The following is a 23069-nucleotide window of genomic DNA, read 5'->3' on the forward strand; positions in this document are numbered from 1 at the left end:
TAGGAGAGCAGGAATTCCTCTCCCACCAACTTGCGGAAAATCCGAGCCACCCTTAAGAAGTGCGTCAGCCATACCATTTATATATAAATTAAAAAGAAAAGGGGCCAACACACAGCCCTGGCGGACACCTTTTCTGACAGGAAATCCCGAAGTACATTGCCCCTTCGTCCCAAATCTAATGCTGGCTGAAGCTCTCTCATAGAAGCGATGCAGGAAAGCGATTAAGCCATGATCCACTCCAAGATCAACGAGTGTCTCCCATAGCCTCAAATGGACAACAGAATCGAAGGCTGCATTCAAGTCAACGGAAACGAAATAAAGTTTCCCGTTTTTTGCTCGCATATATTTCCTGACGATCATAGCCAGGTTAAGACTTTGTTCAAGGGTACCCAGGCCCTCCCGGAACCCATACTGCAGGTCAGATAGAACATTGGATTCTGTTGCCCAATCCTGTAGCCGTTGCAAGATGACAAGACCTACCACCTTTACCATAGAATCAAGAAGGGAGATTGGTCTATAGCATACAGGATCTTGACGATCTCCCTTCTTGAAAATTGGCACAATGATTGATTCAGACCACGTTTTAGGAAAGGTGGAAGAGTCGCTGGCATTAATCAGCTGTCAGGTTAGGATGTGATGTTCGTCCATCCAACTCTGCAACCTTGTTAGTAAGAAGTGGGCAAATAATTTCTGGAGGACGTCAATCAAACTAATGGGGCAGTAGTTGGTCGGGTCGGGTCGAGAGGGGAAGACTTTTTATGGATGGGTATCATTTCTGCACCCAGCCATGTCGGGGGGAACTCCATGCCCTGTAGGATGGCATTAAAATAAACCCAGATGTAAGGGGCCCAAACCTTCTGTTCACTCAGGTAAAGGTCACCAGGGATCCTGTTTAGGCCCAGTGCTTTTCCCTTTGTCAGACTTCTGAGGGCCGTCTGGATTTCAAGCAGGTTGCAGGGTGGGCAATCCAGAACCGAGTCCTCTGGGAGAACTATTTCAAGTGTGCTCTTTTGGGCAGCTGGATCTACTAGAGGTGATGTGGGATCAATGAGAGAGTAGAGGGGCTTAAAGTGGGATAGCCAAACCTCAGATTAGGCATAATAGCAGGCGACCCCTCCGCCGACCCTGCTCAGACTAGATTCCAAAAGGACCTGTAGTTTCGACCTTCCAGAGCTACTTTGATGCTTTCCCACCTTGCAACCTCCCACTCCGACCTGGCCTCCATGATCATTCTTTTATATATTTGCCTAGCGTTTCTGATGCTTGACTGGGACCCCGATTTTACCTCATTTATAAGGTTATTTTTAGCCACCCTACAGTTTTTATTAAACCAATGGTCGTATTTTTTTTCCCTTGGCCTCTTAGTATCAGTAATATAAAAATAATTGGCCAAAGTAGAAAGAAGCTTGTCATGAATGCGCTGTAAAACCTTGAGATGGGGCAGATCACAATTGGTGGGGAGCGTGTGACATGATTATATATCTCAACTAGCTTATCAGGAGCTAGCGCGACCTTCACCCACCTAATGCGTCTGCCACCCGCTGCTGTAACAAGGTTCGAATTAGTAATGGTCTCCGCTGCTTCCAGTTCGTTTTGGTGGCCCAGTGTGTTGATTAGTTCTAGTGACAATAGGTTGTGGTCACTATCGACCCTTGGGATGACAGAAAAAGCTCTCAGTTGGGCCCAGAATTCTACATTAACCAGGATATAATCAATGGTCGTGCTTTTCCTCGGTCTATTAAAGGTACTTGTGCCCGGGATGTCTGAGAGGAGTCTGCCATTGCAGGCCCTAAGCGAATGTGTTACAACCAGCTTGTTGATCATAAGAGCCAAAGGCGGTAGACGCTTTACCAGGTACATAGGGCATTCCGGAATAAGCCAGGTGTCGTCATCATCCAAAGTTACAGAGGGGATCCCAAGAAGCGGTTCAAAATGGCAATTGAAATCAACGCCGATCATTTTATGGTATGACGATGGAAATGAGAGAAGGAGGACCTCTAGGACCTCTAAAACAGTCAAGCCCAACTGGTGTGATGAGGGGCGTAAGTATATGTTGATCACTGCCAGCATCAAACCATCCAGAAAGTTAAGTACAATGCAAAGAATGTCCGGGGAATGGGTGTCTATTACCTTAGCTGAGCACCCCAAGTGCGCAGCAACCCAGATAGACAACCCCCCAAGGGTCTTCCCCTAGGTCCCTGCACAGCTGGTGAATAGAATGTCGCAAAGCCTACCCTAACAGGAGCAGACAGGAGCCATGTCTCTTGAAACAGACACAAGTCATAACTGTCCATCAACTCTCCCCACTCCGGGTTATGCAGTTTAGACCCTAGCTCTGCTACATTCCAAGACCCAATTAGTGGTCTACGAGTCACCACTCGAGCTGGGGAAGCTTCAGTAGGTTGGAACACATTAGAGGGTGGAGATACTATATGTAGGTGTATGTCCAACTCCCTTTCGCCTTCTACGGGGCCGATATTTTAGGATGATGGAGATGTTGTTAAGCTGTCCACCATATACCTAGTGACCAACTCGAGGGGGCCCCACCTCAACACTCAAGCCCTCCTCAACATGGCTCCTGGGTAGGTTTGAAACCATTCAGTCTGGGCCCGGGGGAGGTGGTAGTCAATCCACATTGCTTAAGGCGCTATATCTGTTAGCCACGGGTAAATTATAATCTAGTTCTTGTCCGCCCTGGTAGAAATAGGTTAGAACAGGCCTACCCGGTGCTAGAACTCGTGGATAAAAATACCCCAGGTGGCAAGTATTGATTGAGCTACCTTAAAAGGCCCTCCATTACCTAATATGTGTTTAACCACTCCAGGATGCCTAAAATTGACAATAACACAGTCACCACATAGATCTTTAGGTCTAGTCCCTAACCAGCTGACTCTTCGAGCGAATAAAATCTCCCCCTGGCCAGGTCCCATTAGGGGTCTGTGTCTATTTAGCCAAAAGATGATTTTATTCTTTAGCTCGGGGAATGTTTCACCATCGTCGCTAACCAATAAAGGTACTCCTGTGAGCACCACCACATACAGAGATGCTTCAGGAGGTAGCTGGGGGCAAGGAGGAGATTTTAGGAATCTGTTTTCATAAGATTTCAAAGCGGGGTTATTTTGAGACCTCCCCCAATCTGGGCAATGTTTACCAGGGGATTTTGGGGTGGGGAGTGGACCACAAGGTATCGAGCCAGATGCGGCTGAAGGCACATTAGGTCGATTAGCTAGGCCAGGACTAGTCGAAGCAGGGATAGATTTCTGCGTGTTTAAAGGGGCCAGATCGTATGTAGGGTTATCAAGGCGAATGTTATCGGCTGGATTTAAGCATTTAGTGGCCGACTTATTTGTACATGGAACCACTTTAGTGGAAGGGTTCCCCATTGTGATGGCTGATTGTACTCCACCTAAGCCTTTGTTATTTATCAATGAAACTAGTTTATCAATCCTACTGGACAAGGTTTTAAAATGAGAGTTGATAAGCTGTTCCATGTGGGCCTGAAGATCGATTAGTAAATAAGTAGCTCAGACGGGAGGACCTATGGTGGGGAAAGGAGGGCTAGGGTCGGACTGTAGAGCGTCAGGTGTAGATACTACTCTCTTAGCTAATGTTTTAGCAGGTTTTGACTTCTTACTTCTACCACGGGGTTTGTGAGCCTTTATGCCTGCTGTGGGGGTGGAAGGGGGGGGATACAACCTCTATAGAGACATTCACGTCAGGCACAATTTGAGCGCATGGTAGCTCAGCAAAAGAGGGCATGAAAAATGACGTATATTCAAGGAGGTTAACTGTGGCTATGGAGAAATCCCCCGTACACAGGGGGGGCATAACAGGGGTAAGTGAGAGTCGCCTTTCAGTATTCTCTATAGCCGTTGCCACCACCCCTATTGTTTTTTGGAACATTTTGTCGATAGCTGTTAGGCTCGGCAGTGTTTGGGTCGCTGCCGCTTTTTGCCTAGTCATGGGGCGAGAAGTTATAGGGTTAGGTTTATCCATACTGCTCAACGTAGGTACTTAAACAATTGTATTCTCCAATATTTACAAATTTAAGAAGCAAATAAAATTTGAAAATTTAAGAACAAACAATAAAAGATAATAGAAAGTAGGGCCCAACAGCAAAAACCGTCTAGTAGAGACAAGACACTATCGGGCCAAGCTTTGACTGATTAAAAAGATTGTAGTAGTTATCACATCAATGAAGGTTTCAAGCTTCAAGCAGTCACTTCCAGGGGGGCTTGGTGGGGTGGCCCGGCCCAGCCTCCTTCAGCCCCTGACGGCCACAGACGGCTTATCCCGGCGCCCTCAGTGGGCGTAGGCTGTGTCGTCACCGGTGCACCGGTGGACCCTGGGGCACCTGGGAATTGTAGTTCCTAGCTGTTGCCCTCACGGCGGTGGATGAGGAAGCTGTGTGCCCCAGCAGCCGTTTCCCTCATGGCAGGAGCTTTCCTGTGTGCAAAGTTCGGCGTGCTTAGTTCGGCGTGCTGACCCCCTGTGTAATCAGCTGCACCTCAAACAGAGCACTGACAGCACTATGTCCAACACACCCCTAGGGCACAGAGTACTAAGCAGCTCTGGCACTTAACCAGCTAGGCCCAGCCTCTAAGCACAGCACAGCCGCTCCTCTGCCCCGCCGAGGCCCCACAACACACCACTCCACAAGCCAGATGTGCTGCAGGGTGTAAGCAGTCCCGCAGGGTAGGACCACAGTGATAATCCGTTGCAAAGGCGGGCACACAAGTAACTCTCCACAGTATAAACAACCCAAAGGGCACCAAGCTACAGGTCCTCTTCACAGCGCCACTCCGCACACGTGGTCGCCACAGACAGCGCACCGTAACGGCCGCTCGACCCAGCACTCCGCCCCGTCTCCCCTGGGTGTGCGCGCCCTTCACGGTGCGGGGAAGATAAGGCTGTCAGTCCGGCGCGGGCAGAAGGCAACAACAGCGGGAAGAGAAGAGCCACGATCCAGTAGAACGCCCCAGGCAGGATTACGTTGGGGGAATATGCAGCCGGCCACACGATCCACTCGCGGCTCACACCGTAGAAAGGTGCCGGGGGGCCCGCGCAGTTCCCGCCGCCCGCAGCAGCGCACACCAGCCACACTCACCTGGCGAGGGCGGCGACGCAGCCCCGCAAAAGCTCAATCCCAGTTCCACGGCACCAATATACGCCGGGCGGCAATCGTTACACTCCGGTCAGCTCTGTGCGCCGCAGTAGCGTAGATGCAGTCAGCAAGGAGACATCCAGGTCTAGTCTCTCCCCTTCACTCCGCCATCTTGTCTGTGATATCAAAACCCAAATCATAATGAGACATCAAATCATTAAGAAGATTACCCAGCTTAGAGTGTATAAAATGACAATTAGAGACTCCCTGATCCATCGGGTTACCACATATTTTTGAGCTCACTGGACTACATAATGCACAATTAAAATCCCCCGTCCATAAAATGGTAGTGTCCACAGTAATCAAAGTACAAATAGCATCCAAGGTCTCAGCAATGTGAGAGAACTCAGCCCCCAAATTCTCTACAGGGACGTTATTGTAAAAATTCACCAAGAGGATTCTTTTTAAGCTTGATACAGACAATTGAACAATCTGATGGTAACAATCCCCCCCTTTAATTAAAATCCTGTCCAAACATAATAAGTTGGATACATGCATACATAAGCCTTCCTTAGGCGTACCTCCTAGTCCCCTTACTGTCGGAGTGTTAAGAGTAAAATAACCCTGAATATGGACGGGTTCCAACGCCCAAGTTTCCTGAAGACAAATAATGTCTGTTTTTTCTAGATACTCAACCCATACTGGATTTGTGACCTTTTCACGGAGCCCAGTAATATTCCAAGAGATGATAATGATATCAGATAAATCTTTTCTACGGATGGGCAACGCTCCACTGATAGTTGGCTTAATACTGGCACTGACGGATATCTCTTCTGTAATGGGCAAAATAGTATCTAAACTACCATGAATTGGTCACAAGTGACGATGAGAATCTAGGTTGGAAGCTTCGGAATGAATCACCAAGCTATCAGTTTGCCCCTCAGAAAGTCCCGCACAGGAGTTATTTCTAATAACCACCGTAATATCACACTGGGTAGGGGTAGAAATAGGCAGTCAGTCAACCGCTTCTAAATTACAAAGTGGCTCATAAAAGTTGCTAACTGGTATTAAATATCAAGGGTATGCCAAAGGACCGTCAGGAACCCTCAAACTTGATTTTTGTGCTCTATCAGGCTGGTAGAAAATGCCCAAAGGTAGTACATTGACCCCCTGGGACTTTATTGGAAGAAAAGCCACCCTACTAAGAATTGTACAAACGAGTTCTGGTGAAGCAAAAGTAAGAACAATGCAGTCCCCCTCCAAATATTTTACAGAGCCACCCACCCAGTCTATCCTACGAGCCATCTTAAAATTAGAAAAAAGCACATTTGACAGGCCCGTCTTCCCAGATAAAAAATGAAGAGATCTGTTGCGCAAGGTTGACCAGTGCTCAAACTCCCCTTGACGTAACATGGGAACATTTGCTAAAACTACAGTTAATGGATTAGCTTCTGGCAGCAAATGGAATGTACCTGGAGCACTAAGACCCCCTCTGCCTACCCTCTGGTGCGCTTGCACCATCCTAGATTGATTAACTTGCTCCTTACTTGATACAGGACGGTCAGAATTAAGTGTGGCATATTCAGGATTCAATAACCCCTGTTGCTGACCCTTATTGCAGTTCCTATGTGGGGGGACCGACCCACCAGCAGGGAGCTGCAAAGGTATATTCTCAGCAGGCTTACTGCTTACAGCCGAGGAAATAGTAGCATTAGGGGGATTTCCTGGACATAGCAAGAGCCCTGGGGCTCTATGCTGATCAATGGTACTCGAGGGGACTATCGAGGCAGTAGATGGTGCTAGAGGAGGAGTTGAACCTAGGTGTGAATTTGGTAATGCAATGGCTGTAAACAATTTTTCCAGAGTGACCAATCTTTTTTCCAAGTTAATAAGTGACGCCATCTAGGGAGACGTAGCCACCCTCACTATGTCCTCCAATTTTCGCCAAAAGTCCATGCTTCCCGCTTCCACCAGCGCAGCTCCCACAGTCTCTGGGGCAAAAGCTTGATACGGAGACGGTAAGGGTGAAGGCGGCTCAGAGAGATTAAGGTGACCCATACCAGTAGACTCTCTTTTGTTAGGAAGACCGAGATTGTTCACTGATTTTCTTTTCTTGCCCGGGGGCCTTACTTGGGCTGAGCGAGTACTTTTAGCTTTTTGAGCCCTAGTGATAACCTTTGGTCTGGCATCCTCTTTATTAGAATAAGCGGAATCTTGGGATGGATATACCATTATTGAAGGGGCAGGAGCGTGAGTTACAACAGTAGGGGTTATAGACTTCCTGAACATACGAAGAAGATGTTGTCCCTGTGCTCAAGGGTTCAAGAGAGAGCCTATGCTCTGTTAAGGTAATCTTGTGCATCAAAACTGATTGCTCTGTTTAGGAAGGCATCTAAGGTGCCCACCACCCCTTTCCCCGTGAGCGACTTTCTTTTAGCCATTGCCATATCTGCTATGCCAAGAGGAAATAGTGGAATAAAACAAGCAGTCCTGTCCTCACAAGCATTGCCCCAGCAATGTCTCAACAACATGTTGAACACAAATAAGGATATGAATAAGAGCTGTTAGGGCTCACCAATATGTTGATTTGATGTAAAATGTCAAGGGGGTAGCCCAGCCCTGCCTCTGACGGGCTCAGACGGGCCCGCCCTTGGCCCAGGCTTCGCCCGGCGTGTGCCCGCGCGCGATCCGCGCAGTGCAGCGGGAGCGACGCGGGGCTAAGTAGGCGCCTGGCTAAGCAGTCTCAGGTGCGGGCTCTCCACATTGCCCCCTGAGACCTGTAGTGCAGCGAAAAAGCGTCCTCCTCTCTGTGGCTGACGAAGCGGCTCCCCAATTACAAATAGGATGTTGAGTACCTGCAGTCGGTTGTCAGTTGTTGATGGATTGTCTTCAAGGGTGTGACAAGTCCGCAGGTTGCAGTGTCCGGGCATGTGAGGGAACAGAGGGAACAGAGGGATAAACAGATGGAGAAAACAGCTCTGGGTAGCACTCCTTCCCGTTCACCTTCAACTACAGAGCGTCCTTAGCTTTTAGGCTCTGCTTACTGTAGGCTCTGCTCACTGCTCACAGCGTTGTTTCGACGGCTCACAGCTGCACGTGATGCCCCCTTCTTCCCTCCTGCTCTGTGTATGCTCTGCTCACTCCAGTCCCGGCTGATGAGCATCTTTGAGACCCCCCTGGAGCAGAGAGGAGAAGACAGAAGGCTGGAAGCCTAGAGAAGGAAGTAGCAGTCGTAACTCGGAGCTCGATTTTCGGCGTTTCTCGCACGGCGTCTCTCCCCACTAGCTGCAGCTCAGACTGCAGCTCAAACTGACGGCAGCATGGAAAAGACGTACTGGAACTTAAACCACAAACTTTAGCATATCGTTCAAAAACTTTTTTCCACTTCTGCCACTTGATGGCGGGCTCACCAGGTGACATTAGGAAAAGGAGCTGTTATATTTTGCATGACTGGCTAAAAAAAAAACTTATTAGAAACAGCTTGTAAGTGAGATATTAACAGTAAGGTTACCACCATGTAAATTGCCAAGAATCATAGATAAAAACATACATAACAAAACTGACTTGATTGAGTATGTGTATATGATAGAGATATCTTCAGAGTTGATAAACCGCCTTTGTGTGTGAATTACAGAGGACATGACACACAGGAACTGGAGTGTATACAAAATATTCTGATGTTTTTATATACCAGATGGAGTGTGAATTCCGTGAACTAACAGTAAAGCATGAGGCATAGTGACCGTGTCACTGATATGACATGCAAAACAAGTGCGAGCCACTGCTCCCAAGCGTATCCTGAAGAAATAAGGCTTAGTGTGCTTGTCACTGAAAGGATACGCAAAGATAAATATACATACCGCTGCTCCGACAAGTAAAAGATTACACCATTGAGTGCACGTGTCACTGAAATAACACACAAAGGAAATGAGTCATATCATTTGGAAGAAGCTGGAATTAAGCTTATAGTTCTGAAGAGTTGATAATCCTGAAACGCTGACTCGTACCGTTGCTAAGCAAGCAATCAAGGAAGCAAAATATTACATCCAAAATGGCCACCACGCACAGGACGCAGCGTACAGGCGCCTGACGTCAATGAAGGTGGCGTAGGAAGAAGACGTGTTTGGAATCCAGAACATGAGGGGAAACGGAGAGGAATCTTCAACAAGGTAGGCATTCTCCCATAAAACAATGATGTAACCAGATGGCTCATTGGAGTTTGTTTTTGAATATAAGCTTGTGTTTGATGTCGTGCAACGTACAACTTTAAACTTAAAAATAAAGTGTACGAAGGAACTCTAAATCCACCTCAAAACCGTTTCACCTCCTATAGGCACTCCAGGGGAATGGTCCCTTATATCTGGGAGCGCACTTAAAAGTTTATGCTCCATCCAGGAATCTCAGATCTGCTCAACAAAAATTGCTGCAAATCCCCAGGTTCAAACAAGTACCCTGGGGAGGCAGGGGCTTCCTGCTGCCAAATCTTGGAATCACCTTCCATTAACAATTAAAAACAGCACAGATCTAAAAACTTTTAGGAAGTCAGTAAAAACATGGTTGTTCTAGTCCGACCTCTAAGCTCACTTATACGCTAGTTCTTTACCTGTCTAGTCCTCAGCGCCAAGACGCCTTTGGGCATTCGCTGCGCTATATAAATTTAACTCAAATCAAATCAAATATAGCGCACTCCAACCCGTAGACACAAACACAAAACTCTTGAAGAGAGAAAACAAGTTACATGGACGAGCCCGCACCGAAGACACAGCCTCCCAAGCCCACAAAGAGACAAGAAGGCGGGGTGAGTGCGCGGCGAAGCTCCCAGTCCTAATAAATGCTTAACATTAAGAACTGTCAAGGATGATGTAAATAATAAAGTTGCCACAAAACACAGTGCCATGATAAAAGTGAAATATCCTTGAGTCTGTAGATACGGGTGGACTTTGAAGTAGAAGTAGAAGTGTAAATAATTTCAGGGATGAGCCCACGACTATTGACAGCAGGAAGGGACTCAGAATCCCTTGAATGAATAAAAGGTACAGTACCTTGAGAGTAGCACAAAATTCAGTTCAGAATATTTCAGAAAGTTGAGGCTGTTCAGTCCCTCTTCCTTTCAGCTGCAGACTACGCCAGTGTAAGATCCTCATGCAGCTGAAAGGACCACACAGCACACAGGCATGAGTTGTAAAGTTCCTAGGTTTATTCCAAGGAAAGAGAGGAAACCATCCATGCCACAGCCTGACAAGGAAACTGCTCACACTCATTTGAAAGAACACATTCCAAAGTTCTATGAAACCAAGGCTGTACAGAACTATAGGTATGATGTCCTGTGTTGCCATGGCACCTTGACTGGTTGTTCCAGATGCCACACACCTTTCCCCTTAACACAGAAAAGAATGAGGCAGGGATGGGAAGGACAGGGAGACAAGAAAAATATATATATATACTATACATAGTCTTTGAAATAACTTGGCTTCTTAACAAACCTAGAAGACAAGAGTGGAGAAGAAAAAAGATTAACACCAACAATAACTCCAAGAAGAGTCTCCTGATAAGGAGTTGAACCAGATCAAACAGAAATCCTACTCAAATTCCAGATTCTGTGGTCCTGAGTTCTCACAGGATTTTTGAACACCTTAATAACTTTTATTGGTTTGGAGAACTTGACTTTGAAACATAGAAGTCTGATGACAACCAGATGCCACACGCACACACCCCAGCCCAATACATTAGGCCCTGTCTGGGAGGCGGTCCCAGGAAACCTATTGTTCTACCTTCCCCTGCTCAAGCTCAGCTGAGCAGCTGGGGGACAGAATAGTGTTTGGCGTCGGCAGCAGCACTAACTTGCTGGCAGACCCTGGAAAGCTGTTACCAGGAGCACTGGGGGCTTCCCAGAGGAGGCCACTGGTGCATGGAATCATGCCTCCAACACCAGTAATGGTGTTGGGGTATGATTCCAACAGTTTGATACCAAACATGCCCAGGTTGGCTGACCGCACTTACAAAGCCTGGAGAATCAACTACGGGGTTTGGAGGCGGTGTCTTGCTCATGGAGGACACTGTCGCACTTATAACGTAGCACCCAGCCCTTATAATTGAAAGGCTTGCTTTAGGGGTGACTTATAGTTTTTAAGTGCAGTTACCTCAAATATAAGGAAACCTATATCTGTGCTAAGTGGTGCTAGCACCAGCTTACACAGGCTACAATTGCAGGCCTGTAGTCACAGTTGGAGTGGACTCTCATGGGTGTCATAATACATGCTGCAGCCGGTAGGAGACCCTTGATGTACCTCTGCCCTGGGTACACCAGCAGCTAATTGGGAAGGTACCAATGGTTTTCTTCATAGAAGTCTTCTTTAGATCTTGTTTATTCCAAGTTTTATACAATAATGGTTACTTCGGCCATCAGTAAAACAATTTTAGCCAGTTACTTCGGCCAACAGCAAGACAACTCTAGCCAACACGCGTTTCGTCTCCGTGGAAGTAGCCACTGACTTCTTCAGGGCTAAAATTAAACATGTAAGCCCACATTATAACCAATATGACCACACCAACAGTTATCTACACAATCCGTTTGTTACAGAAACAGGGCAGAAGCCAGTAAATCATATTAGTGTAGTATCCATACCAGAAAAGTGAAAGTAAAGCAATGAGGGAGACAGGGCAGGGAGTTCTAGAAGTCCCCATCCCCAGGCTACCTCAACACTTGCTTCAATCATTCCCGACAACCACCTCATAGACATATGGCGTGACATGCACCCCAGCGCACACAAAGGCACCTCTTTTTCCCTGCATCACAGGGAATGGTCAGAATAGACTACTGGCTGGTGTCCAGGACCATACTACCTGGCTGCCCGAAGCCACTCACCCACCCCACACCCTTTTGGACCACGCACTGGTTCAATTGGTCCTCAGGCCACCACGTGCCCCATCACCCGCATTCTCCTCGCGGTTACTCCCAAACACGCTTAGGGATCTTGTTTTTAGATAAGAGATACTTGAAGCCATCCAGGGATATTTTGAGCTTAACACTGGGTCAGTCAGCTCCCACGCCACACTTTGGGATGCCTTTAAGGTGATTATCCAAGGGGTATGCATAGCCAAGCAGCATGGGGTACTCAGGGCTATCCGCGGAACACTTTCCTCTCATGAAGCGGACATCTCCGCACTTGAGCCCCAATTCCACCACACCCGCAACCCCGTTCTCTTAGCTGACATTCACAAGAACATAACAGCTTACCAGGAAGAAGCGACTAGAAAAGTTAATTTTCTGGGCAAGGAAACACGGGGCGCGTAGATAAGGCGAAGGTGACCGCCCCGGCAGGACAATAGCTAGGATGCTTCAAAAACTATGCGCTTCATCCTGCATCTCAGGCCTGCTAGACCCTGAAGGCAAGCGCCACCCCCAAGCCCGACTAACTGCGTTTCATGGTTGACTTCTTTACCCAACTCTACTCTGCCTCTCGAATAGCTCCTCCCTGGGACCTTCAGGCATATTCCAGCTCCATTGAGCTGGTATGGCTTTCAAACGCACACTGGGAATTTCTGGACTCCCCCATCACTGCCGAAGAAATTCGGCAAGCAATAGCCAGCCTCCCCCAGACAAGGCCCCCAGCACAGATGGGCTGAAAGCAACCTTCTATAAAGAATATTCTGACATTCTCATTCCCCCACTGCTGGAGGTCTATTGCAATGGAATGGAGGTGGGCATGCTCCCTCCCTGCATGGGGACCGCCGTAATTTTCACGCTCCTTAAACCAGACAAGCTGGCTGACCAATGCGATTCGTATAGGCCCCTATCACTTATCAACATAGCTAATATGTTCCTCACGAAAGTGCTAGCGCATAGGCTGTAGCTCTTGTTGCCAGTGATGATCAGGCCGGATCAATCTGGTTTTGTACCGGGACCCTCCACTGTGCACAACCTCCGGGCCATGTTTGCGGTACAACACTACTTACACCCTCACACCACAGTCTTGGCAGTCTTGCTTGATGCGACCAAGGCCTTCAATATGCTGGAATAGAGCTTCCTGTTTCTGCTTCTAGGTAGAATAGGCCTCGGCTCCATCTTCCTCGCACAGATCCGACTCCCTTACACGTCTCCAACCACCTGGGTGCGCCTCAACTGGCAGATATCGGAGCCCTTCCCCATCAGTAGGGGCCCTTAGCAGAGGTGCCCCCTCTCACCTCTACTTTTTGTCATTGCGAAAATTTACCAACATCACACAAATTGGGGGATTGGATTCACAACCCGAAGCCACAGTGTGTCCCTATATGCGGACAACATCAGGCAAGCATGCACGCTTCAGGAAAAGAACAACCTACAATCGGGCTTTCACTGGAGCTGCACCAAGAATATGGAACTCCCTCCCTCCCGACATTAGAAAAATCCATTCCTTTGCTGGCTTCAAAAAAGAGGCCAAGGCCTTTCTCATGGTTAAATTCCTTGGATAATCTCGTTCCCTCAGCCACCTGAGAGACTGTGGTTCTATCCTGCGTCCTTGTACATCACCTTTCTTGTTCATTGTACTATATTTATCCTGCTATGAGTAAGCTCTCATATGTACTAAGTTTTTATCATTTTTACCCGGTCTTTTTTGTGTGCTATGACCCTGTATTACCCTATTGTATTCTGTAAAGCGCTCTGATACCCTCACAGGACATGTCTGCGCTCTATAAAACTTAAAAATAAAAATAAAATAAAATCACTCTCTATGTCAGCCAGCCGGAGCAAAATCTCTCCCCACTGATTCGCGAGCTCATCCGCTTGGGTAGCTTCTCCGGGGTTCAAATTAATTGGGCTAAATCAATATTTCTCCCATTGACCGACGCTACGACTCCATTTCCCGTTGAGTATTCCCTACAATGGGCTGTAGGACTTGTTAAATATCTGGGCATTTACATAAGCAGGGACATGGCCGAACTATGGCAGGCTAACTTTGGCAGAGCGATAGCATCCCCATATGGACGGAGCCCCCTCTATCACTGGTGGGCCTAATCGCCATAGCAAAGATGATTGTCCTACCAACAGTTCTATATTTATTTGTGAATACTACCACCTCGATCAAGCAGGCATTCTTCAAACGTCTCCGGTCCGATCTTGTCATGCTGGTCTGGACCGGTCAACAACCTTGGGTCAGGTACGAATTGCTGGCCTTGCCGCAAACCCTGGGAGGGTTAGGCGCGCCTGATCTACAACTCTACATGCTTTGCACTCAGGCACACTTCCTGCACTACTGGACACATCCAATACCATTTGAACCACGGGACGCAGTGGAGATAGATGCGGTCTCACCTTGGCCTCTCTCAACAGCCCTCTTCGCTCCCTATAAATGACCTATAGCTGAAATAGATACTCCGAATTGCCTGAGATGAGCATGGACTGGGCTGGCTTGCTGTGCAGGTACTCATCTCCTTAATTTCCTACAACGCACCTATCGTACTCTAGCAATGCTGCCCCAAATTGGTATTTCCCCAGATTCCCAATGCACACAATGTCATGTCACTTCCCCAGACTTTATTCACCTTGCCTGGCACTGCCCTGCTGTTGCGGCATATTGGGCGGAGGTACTCTGGGTGATACCGGAACTCATACAAACTCCACTGCCCTCGTCGCCTCCGATGGGTGTGCTGGAATATGCGGCAGAGATAGCCAGCGGCTCTCGCAAACTCGCTGCCATGTTTCCTGCAATGTGCCGGGTGGTATATTGGCACCAAAGACACAAGACTGGGTCAAAGACATTTCATATTGGCATGAATAATTGTCCAATTACTGGGATTTGGTGCCGCCTAGCTTCTGCCCCAGACATTTGGGAACCATTCATAAACTATATTCGCCACCAGAAACCATCTTCAACCCGTGAATATTCCTGTTAAATGGCGCTGAGAATTAATTTTCTGCATAAACACTGCTGTTGCCTATCCAGATGTGTAATGCACGTGTATCCCTGCTGTAACTGCTCTGCCTATATAAACGTGTAGGATTCTTGTATACTGATTGGCAACAGTTATACATAAAGATATTTTTAAAAAAGGCAGAATAGGGAATGGCAGACCAGAAACACAGAGATTAATGCCTCAGAAAAACACCCAGTTAGTTACTGGAATGTCAGAAATGTTGCTCTGTATAGACTAAAAAACGAGAAGGAACCAAATAAGAAACGGTATACACAAACAAATTTCATAGGGCTATCACATATCACACTCCAGGCCAACTCATCAACTACTGCAAGTAGTCTGGCAACATCAAATATAAACTTCATATCCAATAAGTAAGATCCCATGATGTCATGTAAACGATATCCTGTAAAGTAACATTCTAAGATCATCAACTGTAATCCTTTCTTAAAAAGCGTTAGCCATTGAGTATGTAAAGTCCAACACAGATTCAGGGAATTATTATAAAATAAGTCATAGTATCACCAGTCACTATATGCGTCAATCTAGACATGAAGGAGCTGAGTATCCAAATGAAACACTATATCCCAACAAGGCATCATAATATATCATCCCATTCTGAACAAAATTAGCTGTGAAGGCATCCTAAATTAAAATCATGAACACATCATAGCAGCTTTACCTTGAAAAGTCCGATCCGTAAGGAAAGTACTCCTCATGTTACGACGGCGTCTGGTAATCGCGCCAGATTGAACTGTCATTAAATACCGATTGTGTGGTTATGTATCCATTCCGAGTGAAACAACAGAAAATACGAAGAAAATATTAAGTTGTTGAAGAGAAGAATTTATTTCAGTTCTTCAAGTAAGGTACAAGAACATAATGCCACAAACCGCCACACTAACCCACTTCTCAAACCGCACAAATTTAAATACAAACATCAACTCACCAAGCAATCACGTGTGCAACATTGAAACACAAACAAACCACTAGAAGACATTCACGCGGTTGTTGTTCAAAGTTGACACGCGCGCGCAGCACGCATGTCAACTTCAAACAAAAGCATACCACACACCTCCCTCCTTTGTTTTCTTTTTTTTAAGTAAGTACAAAATCCTTAAATTTTATTGGTAATTTGCGAACTCTTAAGCTTCTTATAGGAACTGCTGAAGCAGAAACACCAGATTCATTAAAGGTTGAACATGTTGATATAGCAATACATGCCTCAATAGGTGGCGAGTTGAGATTAGGTGTATTCCTGTCTTCATTTGTGACATCCAAAAATACATTTGAAGAATTATCCTCAGTGGATTCTACCTTACCTCTAAACCTGGACACTCTAGAAAGATTCCATACACTCCCATCCTTCACACGTACAGCATTCCTAAATGTCCCAATCACTTCCACAGGATCAGACCATTTGGATAATCCTTTATGTACAAATGTGCCCTTTTTCAACCGTACTAAATCTCCTACTTGGATGGAGATATCTCTCACAACCTTATTCTTCAACAAATCATTCTTCATTTTAGTTTTATATGCATCCACTTTCCTACGAATTTCCTTAAAGTCAATCTCAGCAAACTAAGAACGTGTTTTGTCCTTTTTTCTCAACCACCATGGCACTAATTTCGTACTCGGCTTGCGCCCCCTAAGTAATTCAAAAGGAGACAGAAGAGTAAAGGCATTAGGAGCTGTTCTGTAAAAACGCAACATAGATTGAAGAGCTTTGTCCCAACACATTCCACCTTTTACAGCTACAGATAGCTGAATTGCTTCTTTAACCACCCTATTGAACCTCTCAATTTGACCATTAGCCTCCGGATGAAATACTGCAATTCTCCTATGGATTACTCCACATCTTGACAAGTAGTTCTCTATCTGTTTACTAATAAATTGCGGCCCATTGTCTGTGACAATTTCTTGGGGAATCCCCTCTCTGCAAAAAACTTCATCCAAGAACTGTATAATAGTATCTGAAGTAACTTCCCTGACTATCTTAAGCTCTGGCCATTTTGAAAAATAATCCATAAGTACAATGCCAAAAGCGTATTTCCGTGGTAAAAAACTAAATGGCCCAATAATGTCAATTCCAAGTTTATTCCATGGTGAAACAGGTAAGTCTATAGGTTGTGGTAAAGTAGACAAAGCCTTAGCCGACTTATCACTATTGATGCACAACTTGCAAAGATGCATGTGGTGCTCAACATATGAATCAATTCCAGGCCACCAAAAATTATCTTTTAAACATCTCCTGGTAATTGAAATGCCAAAGTGTCCCTCATGAGCAAAATCAACACATAATTTCCTAAGACCAAAAGGTGGAAAAAACTTATTTCCTCTTAGAACAATTCCATTCTCTATGGCCAATTCATCGTTTATCTTGTGATAACTCATTAAACTCCCTGTATGGTTCTTTCTCATCTGGCCATCCCTGCGATATAAACGTCCCTATTTCTTTGAGTTCCACATCTTTTTCCATTTCCTCATTCCACGTTTCCGCATGTACCACAGAGTTTTCCCCAAAAATCAAATTCACATCACATACTACATGTGCTACTTCATACTCATCACAGTCAATGTTATCCGAATCCTTGCACGGTAAAGGAAGTCTTGACATACAATCAGCATGAACATTAGATTTCCCAGGAACATACTCTAATGTGTACTGGAAATTTTTAAGCCTAGATGAGAACCTTGCTAATCTGGAAGACAAGGTACGTCCTCCGCCAGGTGATAAAATATGCACAAGAGGCTTGTGATCAGACTTGATAGTAAATGTTGTACCCCATAAAAACTGTCTAAAATGCTCAGCACCCCAAACACAAGCCAAAAGCTCTCTCTCAATCGCAGCATAACGGCGCTCTAATTCTCTTAACGTTCTTGATGCATAAGCCACGATCCATTCTTTACCCCATTCTTCTTGGATGAGCACAGCACCAAGCCCACAACTGCTTGCATCCACCATTACAATACAACGTTTACCAATAACAAAAGGCTTAAGACATGGAGCCTTGATTATCATATCCTTAACAGTAGTAAAGGTTGCAGTCATGATATCAGTCCAAACATATTTGGCATTCTTTTTTAGAAGATCCCTAAATGGTTCAATTACTGTAGCATAGTTTGGAATAAATTTAGCATAAAATTCCACTAGGCCTAAAAAAACACTAATTGTTCTCTGTTCTCAGGGACTGGAGCTTTGATAATATTTTCCAAATGTGATGCTTTAGGTTTGATTCCATCTCCACTGATGCAATGTCCTAGGTATTCTACCTCTTTTCTTTTAAATTTGCATTTGTCTGCACAAAGTGTTAGACCTTTGTTAGTTAATGCACTCAGTACTTCCATCAAATTGTTGTCGTGCTCCACCTGATTCTTGCCAAAAACTAGAATGTCTTCTTGGAATGCAATTGCTCCTGTAAGATCATTCAATGTTTCCTTCATCAGCCTTTGAAAAACAGCTGCAGCACTAGCCAAACCAAAAGGCATTCTGCAGAACCTGTATAAACCCTCTGGCGTTATGAATAAAGTCAAGTACCTTGATTCTTCGTGAAGAACAACTTGGTGGTAAGCACTTGCGAGATCCAAACATGAACATCTTTTTGTTACACATGTCATTGAGCATATCCTTAAGTTTGTTTCTGTACAATAAAGGAACATTTCTGACTCTATGTTGGATAGGTAAGGCATTATCATGTACATTTACGCGATGTTCAAACCCTTTGTACTGACTGAGTTTGCCACTAAATAGTAAAGGATAACTCCCTTTGATCTCAGAAGCAAATGAAGAATCAATAGTTTTAATAGTAACCGAATTTGTAGAATTTGTCGCAATGGAAAATACAGGAGGGTCAGCATTAGGATCTAGTTTAATGCCTAGTTTCTCTTGATGGGGCCAACCAAGTAACGCCTCTCCTGCTCTAGTGACATATATTTTCCCTTGTGTACTACGTTCATGAAAAGCCAAATTTGCTATAAAATACCCATTGAGTTCCATTTTGTGTCCAGAGTATCCACATGGTGAAATGTCGGGTTGCATAAGTTCAATATTAGGCCAGTTGGACTTTATCAAAGTGTGTGGTAAATTTGTATACCATGAACAGGAATCCACCAAAACCTTAGTAGGAATCCTATAAATTTTAACATAGCATGAAGGAAATTTCGTAATACTTAAATCTTTGTTTATACATAGAATGGTATTAACATCATAGTCATAGTCATTTAGTTCTTCATGTTCTTGAATAACATTGACTCTCCAAGGAGCTTATCTACACACTCTGGGAAAATGTCCTTTCTTGTTACATCTAGCACAAACTTTCTCTAAAGCAGGGCATGACTTTTAGTTACCTAAATGATAATTACTACCACATCTAAAACAATACATAGCATACCCTCTTAGATCCTGCTTTTGCCATCTATTCCTATTTTCTGTACTGTAATACGTTTCATTCCTTTGGTTAATACACTTTTTCTGTGTATCAAAATCTTTTTGCTTGTCATGTTCTCTGTTAACAATATGCACATCAGTTTTTTCACACAACCTAATCTCTTCTACAAACTTCTCTGAATGTTCAATAGATTTCGCTATTTCAATAGCTGCATTAAGAGACATATCTGATGTGGTCCAGAGTCTTTGTTGTAGTTTTTTGTTATTAGTACGCGTAAGGATTTGGTCTCTTATAACTTGATCATAATTAATGTGTTCAAAGTCACAAGTAACTGCTAGAGCTCTCAATGCAGATACATAGTCATCAATGGACTCATCACTCTTTTGTTTCCTTGAATACAATTTGAACCTTACCATTACCATATATATTTTTTTCCATATCTATAAGAGAGTTGCTTGGATGCAATTTGGTAAACATTTAAATTTGAAGTATCACTTAAAGAAGGTAGATTTTTATATTCCTTCAGTGCAATGCCTCCAAGGCAGTGTTTAAGCAGAGCCAATTGCCTATCTGGTTCACATTCCTCTCCTTCAAGAACATCTACATATGCAAGGAACATTGCCTCCCATGTATCCCACTCAATTAGAGGTTCTCCTGGTAAGGTTAGGAAGGAGGGATGGGGTTGAATCCCTGTCATGTTTGCCTTTACAGTTTGATATTAGTATTGTGTTCAAAGATGTTTTAAATGTGTGCGTGCCACAGATGATATAATGACAGAAGTGAATTTGTGACACGCGTAATATGTGTGCGTGTCCCAGATGCATACTCACAAGTCACTCTGAGTTTCTTGATTCCACGCTGTACGATTTTCACTGGATCGCGTTTCAATTAAGTTTGCTAATTCCTTTTCCTGCTTGAGAAATACAACACTGTACAGTGCCGTAGTTAGCTTCCAGAGAAAGCTTTTCAATTAACGTTGATCAGTGAAATGGCCAATCGGAGTTAGATATTTTTCTAAAATGTACAGCGAGTGGTTAATATTTGCCCAATAGCATGTGATAATCCACAGGAAGGGGTTTGCCAAAATCGCAATAGCCAATCACGTGCGAGAGCTCCTAATCCACAGCATCGAATGAAATTGTCAAAAATAAATTCAGGAATTATATTTCTTGCCGAAGTTACGTTCCCGATCATCTCCAATGTTGGGATGTATCCAATCCGAGTGAAACAACAGAAAATACGAAGAAAAGATGAAGTTGTTGAAGAGAAGAATTTATTGCAGCTCTTCAAGTAAGGTACAAGAACATAATGCCACAAACCGCCACACTAACGCACTTCTCAAACCGCAAACACGTAATCACACACGCAACATTGAAACACAAACAAACCACGGGAAGACATTCACGCGGTTGTTGTTCCAAGTTGACACGCGCGCGCAGCGGGCATGTCAACTTCAAACAACAACATACCACAGATTGAAAATAAGGTCAACAAAAAGGACGGCCTAAAGTACGGCTCAGGAGTAAAGGAGTTAGCAGCAAAAAAGGACTTCATGCGTCAAGGAAACTCCGTGAGTGCCATCTTGGAGTAACGCCATATTCAAATCCATATAAGCTAAGCAACAAAAAGTGGACTAAATTAGTCCATTAGCTTAATAAGGTGCCAAATAAAGTATACATACCGTATAAAGAACGTATCCTACATTCTAATGAGATCACACCTAGTACAGTCAATTACAGTAGGCTAAAAGAAATGTAATATTAGTAGACTTTGTAAGTATAAAGTTATAAATTATTAATTCTTTCAAGCCCTCAGGCATTAAAGGTCACTCAATATACAGAGTAAAGTTGAAGATATAATTTGTGTCAACTAAAAGTTTCACCCAGCACATGCACAGAATGCCACAATTACCCAAAGCCAAGGATAATGCTATTACATTAGCATGAGTCAAAACTAAAAGTATTTGTGATGAATCCATAAGACAGCACAATTCAGATCAATAAATAAAAAAGCCGATCTCCCAAGTGACAAAGAAAAGTATCAAACCACCAATGGACATAGTAAAGATACGATCCGTATCATAAGAAGAAATCACCATGTAAGAATAAGTAATAAGAAGGAAAGAGAGGTTACAGGGTATAATGACACTAATCAGGTAGACAGAAAGGAGGATGGTGGTTAAACATCCACCAATACATCATGTTCCTAGAAAATACTGTAGTTCATTATCAATATTAGGACCCATTTCTATGGCACGTAATTTCAAGATCTAACGTACTTTACTCTGTCTTAGTCTAAGCTCTTGGTTACTACCCCTGACATCAGGTGTTATGGATTCAATGCCATGGAATTTGAAGGTCATTGTTTGCATTGTGCCTCACAGTCTAGGGCGTGAATAACAATAGGGTATCTGGCATCCAGATTCTTCAGAGCCCTCAAGAGTTCTGAAACTCAATCCTTTAAACATCTGATTGTACTACCTACGTAGACTTTATCACATTTGCAGGTAATGGTATAAACCACAAATTTCGTCGAGCAATTAATGTGTGTACCTAGGTGGTACTTTCTTGAGCCATTGTATTCAAAATCATGAATATCATGAATAGAAAATCTACACATGCTACAGTTCCCAAACCAGTATGAACCCTTGTTGAACTTGTGTAACCATAATGACCCTGCTCATGCACCCTGGGATAACTTGGATTAAAAATGTTGCGTATGGATTTGCCTTTGCGATAGGTGACATTGGGATGTCTTACTATATAGGGTTGTAATGTTAGATCAAATGTGAGCAGATACCAGTAGAGTTTAAGTATGCTATTTATTTTGTGTGACCATGGGTGGTAACTCGAACCAATCTGACAGGGGAAATGCTTGCACCCTCGCCTCTAGTCTTAGTCTTCAATGTTTCACTCCTGGCAAGATTAAATGCTCTCTTTTTAGCTTTAAGAATAGTACCTTTTTCATAACCTCTTGCCAAGAACTTCTGTTCAATGTCAGTAGCACAGTTTATAAATTCAATGTTGTCACTACAGTTTTATGTGCTGTAAACAGTTCTCCATAAGTGATAGAGTTAATTTGAGATGTAGGATGTGCACTACTGGCGTGCAGAATAGCATTAAATTATGTACTCTTTCTATATATTTTACTATTGATTTTGCCTTGATCAGCACACAGTTCAATATCAAGAAATACTATTTTATCCTCACTGTGTGTCATAGTAAATGTAATATTGAACAAATTGTTGTTCATATGCGTAAAGAATTCTTGTAATTCTATGTCACTGCCAGTCCAAATCAACAAACAATCATCAATGTACCTCCCATAGTTGAAAATGAAATCTTGCCACTTGGCCCCTGGTGGGCCCCAGATATGTGCTGCCTTGAAGCACCCTATAAAGAGGCAGGCAAAGGACGGCCCAAATCTGGAACCCATCGGAGTTACACAGATCTGCTGATACCATTCCTCATTAAACATGAAGACATTGTGTTCCAAAATCAATTGTGACATGGTAATCAACATTCCTGAATGTTCCAGGAGTTCAATTGGTCTTTTGTACAGAAATTGTCGTAATGCAGACAGACCTTGTTGGTAAGGGATATTCATATAAAGTCAAAACATGAAAATTATGCAAATACATCTTCTGAAGGGAAGGGGACAGGGATCCTTGATGTTAGCAC

The 23069-nt window shown here is 44.2% G+C and overlaps 1 protein-coding gene across 1 annotated transcript in view; it reads right to left on the minus strand.

Moving 5' to 3' along the window:
* Positions 1-23069, minus strand: part of LOC147702949 (uncharacterized) — a 4293369-nt gene that overhangs the window by 1162382 nt on the left and 3107918 nt on the right. The window lies entirely within an intron of this gene.

This window comes from Lissotriton vulgaris, chromosome 7, assembly GCF_964263255.1.
Source record: "Lissotriton vulgaris chromosome 7, aLisVul1.2, whole genome shotgun sequence".
Taxonomy (NCBI): domain Eukaryota; kingdom Metazoa; phylum Chordata; class Amphibia; order Caudata; family Salamandridae; genus Lissotriton; species Lissotriton vulgaris.